At 41.2% G+C, this 8,454-nt stretch overlaps 1 non-coding gene across 1 annotated transcript; it reads right to left on the minus strand.

Annotated features, from left to right (window-relative positions):
• Nucleotides 1-219: 219 nt before the first annotated feature.
• LOC112731871 (small nucleolar RNA R71) lies at nucleotides 220-327 on the minus strand. The gene has a single exon (XR_003167624.1). It is a non-coding gene; the product is annotated as a small nucleolar RNA R71 (small nucleolar RNA).
• Between the last annotated feature and the right edge of the window lie 8,127 nt (nucleotides 328-8,454).

The raw sequence follows: 8,454 nt of genomic DNA on the forward strand, positions 1-8,454 counted from the left end.
GCAAGTTTCATGGACTTCTTAGCTGAATTCTTGCAAATCTGTGACACTGTCAACACCAATGGGGTTGATCCTGAAGTCTACAGACTTATGCTTTTTCCTTTTGCTGTAAGAGACAGAGCTAGGACATGGTTGGATTCACAACCTAAGGAAAGCCTGAACTCTTGGGAAAAGCTAGTCAATGCCTTCTTGGCAAAGTTCTTTCCACCTCAAAAATTGAGTAAGCTTAGAGTGGAAGTCCAAACTTTTAGACAGAAGGATGGTGAGTCCCTCTATGAAGCTTGGGAGAGATACAAGCAATTGATTAGAAGGTGCCCTTCTGACATGCTTTCAGAATAGAGCATCATAAGAATCTTCTATGATGGTCTGTCTGAACTATCCAAGATGTCATTAGATAGCTCTGCTGGAGGATCTCTTCATCTGAAGAAGACGCCTGCAGAAGCTCAAGAACTCATTGAAATGGTTGCAAATAACCAGTTCATGTACACCTCTGAAAGGAATCCTGTGAATAATGGGACAACTCAGAAGAAAGGAGTTCTTGAGATTGATACTCTGAATGCCATATTGGCTCAGAATAAAATATTGACCCAACAAGTCAATATGATTTCTCAGAGTCTTTCTAAAATGCAAGCAGCAACAGGCAGTACTAAGGAAGCTTCCTCTGAAGAAGAAGCTTATGACCCTGCGAACCCTGCAATGGAAGAGGTGAATTACATGGGAGAACCCTATGGAAACACCTATAATCCTTCATGGAGAAATCATCCAAATCTCTCATGGAAGGACCAACAGAGGCCTCAACAAGGCTTCAACAACAACAATGGTGGAAGAAACAGGTTTAGCAATGGCAAGCCTTTTCCATCATCTTCTCAGCAACAGACGGAGAATTCTAAGCAGAGCCCCTCTGACTTAGCAACCATAGTCTCTGATCTAATTAAAACCACTCAAAGTTTCATGACTGAAACAAGGTCTTCCATTAGAAATTTGGAGGCACAAGTGGGTCAGCTGAGTAAGAAAATTACTGAACTCCCTCCTAGCACTCTCCCAAGCAATACAGAAGAGAATTCCAAAAGAGAGTGCAAGGCCATAACCACATGGCTGAACATGGAGAGGAGGAAGAGGCAGTGATTCCCACTGAGGAAGACCTCAATGGACGTCCACTGACCTCCATGGAGTTCCCTAATGAGGAACCATGGGAATCTGAGGCTCATTCTGAGACCATAGAGATTCCATTGAATTTACTTTTGCCATTCATGAGCTCTGATGAGTATTCTTCCTCTGAAGAGGATGAAGATGTCACTGAAGAGCAAGTTGCTAAGTACCTTGGAGCAATCATGAAGCTAAATGCCAAGTTATTTGGTAATGAGACTTGGGAGAATGAACCTCCATTATTCATCAAAGAACTGGATGACTTGACTAGGCAGAGATTACCTCTGAAGAGACAAGACCCTGGAAAATTCTCAATCCTTTGTACCATAGGCACCATGACCTTTGAAAAGTCTCTGTGTGACCTAGGGTCAAGCATAAACCTTATGCCTCTCTCTGTAATGGAGAAGCTAGGGATCATTGAGGTACAAGCTGCAAGAATCTCACTGGAGATGGCAGACAATTCAAAGAAATAGGCTTATGGACTTGTAGAGGATGTCTTGGTAAAGGTTGAAGACCATTACATCCCTGCTGATTTCATAGTCTTAGAGACTGGGAAGTGTATGGATGAATCCATCATCCTTGGCAGATCCTTCCTAGCCACAGCAAAAGCTGTAATTGATGTTGACAGAGGAGAATTGATCATTCAAGTGAATGGAGACTCCCTTGTGTTTAAAGCTCAAGGATATCCCTCTGTAACCATGGAGAGGAAGCATGAAGAGCTTCTCTCAATACAGAGTCAAACAGAGCCCCCACAGTCAAACTCTAAGTTTGGTGTTGGGAGGCCACAACCAAACTCTAAGTTTGGTGTTGAACCCCCACATTCAAACTCTAAGTTTGGTGTTGGGAGGTTCCAACATTGCTCTGAACATCTGTGAGGCTCCATGAGAGCCCACTGTCAAGCTATTGACATTAAAGAAGCGCTTGTTGGGAGGCAACCCAATCGTTACTATTCTATGATAATTTTCTATTTTCTATTGTTATTTTATGTTTTCTATAGGTTGATGATCATGTGAAGTCACAAAAACAATTGAAAATGCAAAAACAAAGTGAAAAACAGAATGAAAAATAGAACACCCTGGAGGAGACAGTTACTGGTGTTTAAACGCCAGTAAAGGTAGCAGAATGGGCGTTAAACACCCAGTCTGGCACCATTCTGGGCGTTTAACGCCAGAAAAGGGCACCAGACTGGCGTTTAACGCCAGGAATGGGCAAGAAGCTGGTGTTAAATGCCAGAAATGGGTAGCAGCCTGGCGTTTAACGCCAGGACTGGCAGAAAGGGGCGTTTTGCACGCCACATGGTGCAGGGATGAGAAATCCTTGACACCTCAGAATCTGTGGACCCCACAAGATCTCCACCTACCCCACCACTCTCTCTCTTCTTCACCCATTCACCAATCACCTCAATACCTCTTCCCCAAAAACCCTTCACCTATCAAATCCCACCATTCTCTTCACCACTCACATCCATCCTTCATAAAACCCCACCTACCTCACCATCCAAATTCAAACCACTTTCCCTCCCAAACCCACCCATAATGGCCGAACCATACACACCCCTCTCACCCCTATATAAACCCATTTTCACTCCTTCATTTTCACAAACATACACACTACCTATCCCCCTTGGCCGAAACACAAAGCCCACTCCATCTCCTCTATTTCTTCTTCTTCTACTCTCTTCTTTATTCTTTTGCTCGAGAACGAGCAACCTTCTAAGTTTGGTGTGGTAAAAGCGAAAGCTTGTTATTTTTTCATAACCATTTATGGCACCAAAGGCCGGAGAAACCTCTAGAAAGAGGAAAGGGAAGGCAAAAGCTTCCACCTCCGAGTCATGGGAGATAGAAAGATTCCTCTCAAGGGTGCATCAAGACCACTTCTATGAAGTTGTGGCCAAGAAGAAGGTGATCCCCGAGGTCCCTTTTAAGCTCAAAAAGGGCGAATATCCGGAGATCTGACATGAGATCCGAAGAAGAGGTTGGGAAGTTCTCACCAACCCCATTCAACAAGTTGGAATCTTAATAGTTCAAGAATTCTATGCCAATGCATGGATCACCAAGAACCATGATCAAAGTGTGAACCCGGACCCTAAGAATTGGCTTACAATGGTCCGAGGGAAATACTTAGATTTTAGTCCAGAAAATGTAAGGTTGGCATTCAACTTGTCCATGATGCAAGGAGATGCACACCCATACACTAGAAGGGTCAACTTTGATCAAAGGTTGGACCAAGTCCTCATGGACATCTGTGAAGAGGGCGCTCAATGGAAGAGAGATTCAAGAGGGAAGCCGGTTCAACTAAGAAGGCATGACCTCAAGCCCGTGGCAAGGGTATGGTTGGAGTTCATCCAACGCTCAATCATTCCCACTAGCAACCGGTCCGAAGCTACTATAGACCGGGCTATCATGATACATAGCATCATGATTGGAGAGGAAGTGGAAGTTCATGAGGTTATATCCCAAGAACTCTACAAGGTGGTGGACAAGTCCTCTCCTTTGGCAAGGTTAGCCTTCCCTCATCTCATTTGTCACCTTTGCAATTCGGTTGGAATTGACATAGAGGGAGACATTCTCATTGATGAGGACAAGCCCGTCACTAAGAAAAGGATGGAGAAAACAAGAGAACCTCATCAAGAGCATGAGGAAATTCCTCATCATGAAATTCCTGAGATACCTCAAGGGATGCATCTTCCTCCACAAAACTATTGGAAGCAAATCAACACCTCCCTAGGAGAATTAAGTTCCAACATGGGACAACTAAGGGTGGAGCACCAAGAGCATTCCATCCTCCTCCATGAAATTAGAGAAGATCAAAGAACCATGAGAGAGGAGCAACAAAGGCAAGGAAGAGACATTGAGGAGCTCAAGCACTCCATAAGATCTTCAAGAGGAAGAACAAGCCGCCATCACTAAGGTGGACCCGTTCTTTAATTTACTTGTTCTTTATTTTTCTGTTTTTCAAAAATTGTGCTTTATGTTTATTTATGTTTGTGTCTTTATTACATGATCATTAGTGTCTAAGTGTCTATGCCTTAAAGCTATGAAAATGAATCCATCACCTTTCTTAAATGAAAAATATTTTTAATTGAAAAAAAAAAGAAGTGTATGAATTTCAACTTTTAAAACAGTTTAATTATTTTGATGTGGTGGCAATGCTATTGTTTTTCTGAATGAATGTTTGAACAGTGCATATTTTTGAATTTGATTGTTTATGAATGTTAAAATTGTTGGCTCTTGAAAGAATGAAAGGAAAAGGAGAAATGTTATTTGATGATATGAAAAATCATAAAATTGATTCTTGAAGCAAGAAAAAGCAGTGAAAAGCTTGAAAAAAAAAAGCAAGCAGAAAAAGCCAATACCCCTTTAAACCAAAAGGCAAGGGTGATAAAAAAGATCCAAGGCTTTGAGCATCAGTGGATAGGAGGGCCCACAGGAATAAAAATCCTGGCCTAAGCGGCTAAACCAAGCTGTCCCTAACCATGTGCTTGTGGCGTGAAGGTGTCAAGTGAAAACTTGAGACTGAGCGGTTAAAGTCGAGGTCCAAAGCAAAAAAAAGAGTGTTCTTAAGAACCATGGACACCTCTAATTGGGGACTCTAGCAAAGCTGAGTCACAATCTGAAAAGGTTCACCCAGTTATGTGTCTGTGGCATTTATGTATCCGGTGGTAATACTGGAAAACAAAGTGCTTAGGGCCACGGCCAAGACTTATAAAGTAGCTGTGTTCAAGAATCAACATACTTAACTAGGAGAATCAATAACACTATCTGGATTCTGAGTTCCTATAGATGCCAATCATTCTGAACTTCAAGGGATAAAGTGAGATGCCAAAACTGTTCAGAGGCAAAAAGCTAAAAGCCCTGCTCATCTAATTAATACTGATCTTTATAGATGTTTTTGGAATTCATTGTATATTCTCTTCTTTTTATCCTATTTGATTTTCCGTTGCTTGGGGACAAGCAATAATTTATGTTTGGTGTTGTGATGAGCGGATAATTTACGCTTTTTGGCATTATTTTTAGTATGTTTTTAGTATATTTTAGTTAGTTTTTATTATGTTTTTATTAGTTTTTAAATAAAAATTACTCTTCGAGACTTTACTATGAGTTTGTGTGTTTTTCTGTGATTTCAAGTATTTTCTGGCTGAAATTAAGGGACCTGAGCAAAAATCTGATTCAGAGGCTGAAAAAAGACTACAGATGCTGTTGGATTCTGATCTCCCTGCACTCAAAGTGGATTTTCTGGAGCTATAGAATCCCAATTGGCGCACTCTCAATTGCGTTGGAAAGTAGACATTCTGGGCTTTCCAGCAATATATAATAGTCCATACTTTGCTCGAGATTTGATGGCACAAACAGGCGTTCCAAGTCAGCTCAAGAATTCTAGCGTTTAACTCCAAAACTGGCACAAAAGCTGGAGTTAAACGCCCAAACTGGCACAAAAGCTGGCGTTTAACTCCAAGAAAAGTCTCTACATATGGAAGCTTCAATGCTCAGCCCAAGCACACACCAAGTGGGCCCGGAAGAAGATTTCTGCATTAATTACTCATTTCTGTAACCCTAGGCTACTAGTTTTCTATAAATAGGACCTTTTGCTATTGTATTTTCATCTTTGAATTATCTTTTGTTCATCTTTGGACATGTAGTTCTTAGATCATGGAGGCTGGCCTCACAGCCATGCCTAGACCTTGTTCTTATGTATTTTCAACGGTGGAGTTTCTACACACCATAGATTAAGGTGTGGAGCTCTGCTGTTCTTCATGAATTAATACAAGTACTATTGTTTTTCTATTCAGCTCAAGTCTATTTCTTCTCCAAGATATTCATTCGTTCTTCAACTTGATGAATGTGATGATCCGTAACACTCATCATCATTCTCACCTATGAACATGTGCCTGACAACCACATCTGTTCTACTAGCAATGGCTTGAATACGTATCTCTTAGGTTTCTAATCTAAGATTGGAACCTTCGTGGTATAGGCTAGAATTAATGGCAGCCATTCCTGAGATCCGGAATGTCTAAACCTTGTCTGTGGTATTCTGAGTAGGATCTGGGAAGGGATGACTGTGACAAGCTTCAAACTCGCAATTGTGGGGCGTGTCACAAACGCAAAAGGATCAATGGATCCTATTCCGACATGATCGAGAACCGACAGCTGATTAGCCGATGTTGTGACAGAGCATCAGGACCATTTTCACTGAGAGGACGGGATGTATCCATTGACAACAGTGATGCCCAACATAAAGCTTGCCATGGAAAGGAGTATGAATGATTGGAAGAAGGCAATAGGAAAGCAGAGGTTCAAGGGGAACAAAGCATCTTCATACGCTTATCTGAAATCCACCAATGAATTACATAAGTATCTCTATCTTTATTTTATGTTTTATTCATCTTTTAATTATCAATCCTCCATCACCATTTGAATTTGCCTGACTGAGATTTACAAGATGACCATAGCTTGCTTCAAGCCGACAATCTCCATGGGATCGACCCTTACTCACGTAAGGTTTATTACTTGGACGACCCAGTGCACTTGCTGGTTAGTTGTGCGGAATTGTGACAAAGTGTGATTCACGTTTGAGAGCTCCAAGTCCTTTGGCACCATTGTTGATGATCACAATTTCGTGCACCACCAAGTCATTAATTCCAAAAAAATCAAGTCTTTTTAAATTATTTTTCAATCATATCTTCTCAATCATATCTTCTCAACCACATTTTTTTAAAATAATTTTCAATCATATCTTTTTTATTACTGATTTCAAATCTTCTTCAAAATCACCTAACCACTTTCTCACTTTTAATTTTCGAAAAACCATTAACCATTTTTCAAAATTCTTTTTAATTAACTAATTGTTTTTAAAGGAACGATCATACCATGATGGGTTGTCTCCCACCTAGCACTTTTGGTTAAAGTCCTTAAGTTGGACATTTGATGAGCTTCCTGCTATGGTGGCTTGTGCTTAAACTCATCCAAAAATCTTCACCAATGTTTGCAATTCCAATGGCCTCCGTGGTCCCACACTAGGCAAGTAAAGCCTTTGAGCAAGTTAAAGCAGGTTTTCAGACTCCAGGAGTATTGATTATCAGAATAAATTCCAGGATCCCAAACCTTGCTTTTGTACCCATCTTTGTCTTGATCTACATTTTCCAGCCAGGTAGTGCGGAATTTGAATTTTCACTAAGATGACCAAACATCTTCCGAGACCCATTCAATCGAACTCTATACCAATCCTTGCACCTCAAATTGAAGCATGGAGCTTTATTGAATCTTGCATACCAGCTCTGAGTGCGAGCCATTTCCCTCTAACTCTTAAAGCCGCAAAGAGCTCTAAGCTGGCCATCTGTTTCAAGCAAACCATATTCAAGTGGAAAAGTAAAGATAAAGGCTAAGGATTTTACCCACTTGAAGTTTGTATTGGGTGGTAATGGCCTTGAGATAGATGTTTCCAGTGGTTTTGCAAGCTCTACTCCCTTGTATTCTTCTGTGAATTCCTCCACTTCTTTGCAAACTTCTTCAACTGCAACCACGTCTTGATCACAGTCTTCGATATCTTCCTCATCACTCAAGTCATAAATTGGAGGTTGGGAAAAGTCTACCTCCACGTCCTCTTCATATTCACTTGGGGAAGATTCTTCAGTCTCAAAGAATTCACTTGTGGATGCAAGTTCATTACTAGGAGAGTTTAATTCATGATGATCATTACCAAGGGAACTTGTTTCTTGAGCTGTTCCGTCCATTTCTTCATAGGATATATGCTTCGGGGGTTGTGCACTATCCTCCTTAGCATCAATTGAAAACTGCTTGGCGGAATTCTCCACAATTCTTGATTCCCATGGAGGTTCAGCATCTCCTAAGTCTTCAACGAATTCTTCTTCTTCGATAATTACGGCTTCCTCCACCTGTTCCAGTACAAAGTCATGCTTCGTACTGTCCACTGGAGCTTCTAGTATCTCCTTCATGCTACGTTCTTCATTAGATTGTCCACATGAAGCCATGGGGGTTCCTTGAGTGTCCAAACGTCAGGAAACTAATCGATTGATCGCTTAATCCAATTGGTGAAGACTTGCATGAAATTTATTCACTGTTTCCTTGAGACGTTCCTGTGATTCTCTGGTTGATGGATATGGACAAAGTGCATATGGAAGTGGTGGTTCTTGGGAGTAATTGGATTGGAATTGGGGTGGGTAATGGTTAGGGTCATATGGAGGTGAATGGTGGTGGGTGGCTTGTGAGTATGGTGGTTCATAGCTATGTTGAGGAGGTAGTTCATAGGCATATGATGGGGCTTGTTGGTAACTACAAGGGGTCCACCATA

This window comes from Arachis hypogaea, chromosome 12 (assembly GCF_003086295.3).
Source record: "Arachis hypogaea cultivar Tifrunner chromosome 12, arahy.Tifrunner.gnm2.J5K5, whole genome shotgun sequence".
NCBI classification, from domain to species: Eukaryota; Viridiplantae; Streptophyta; class Magnoliopsida; order Fabales; family Fabaceae; genus Arachis; species Arachis hypogaea.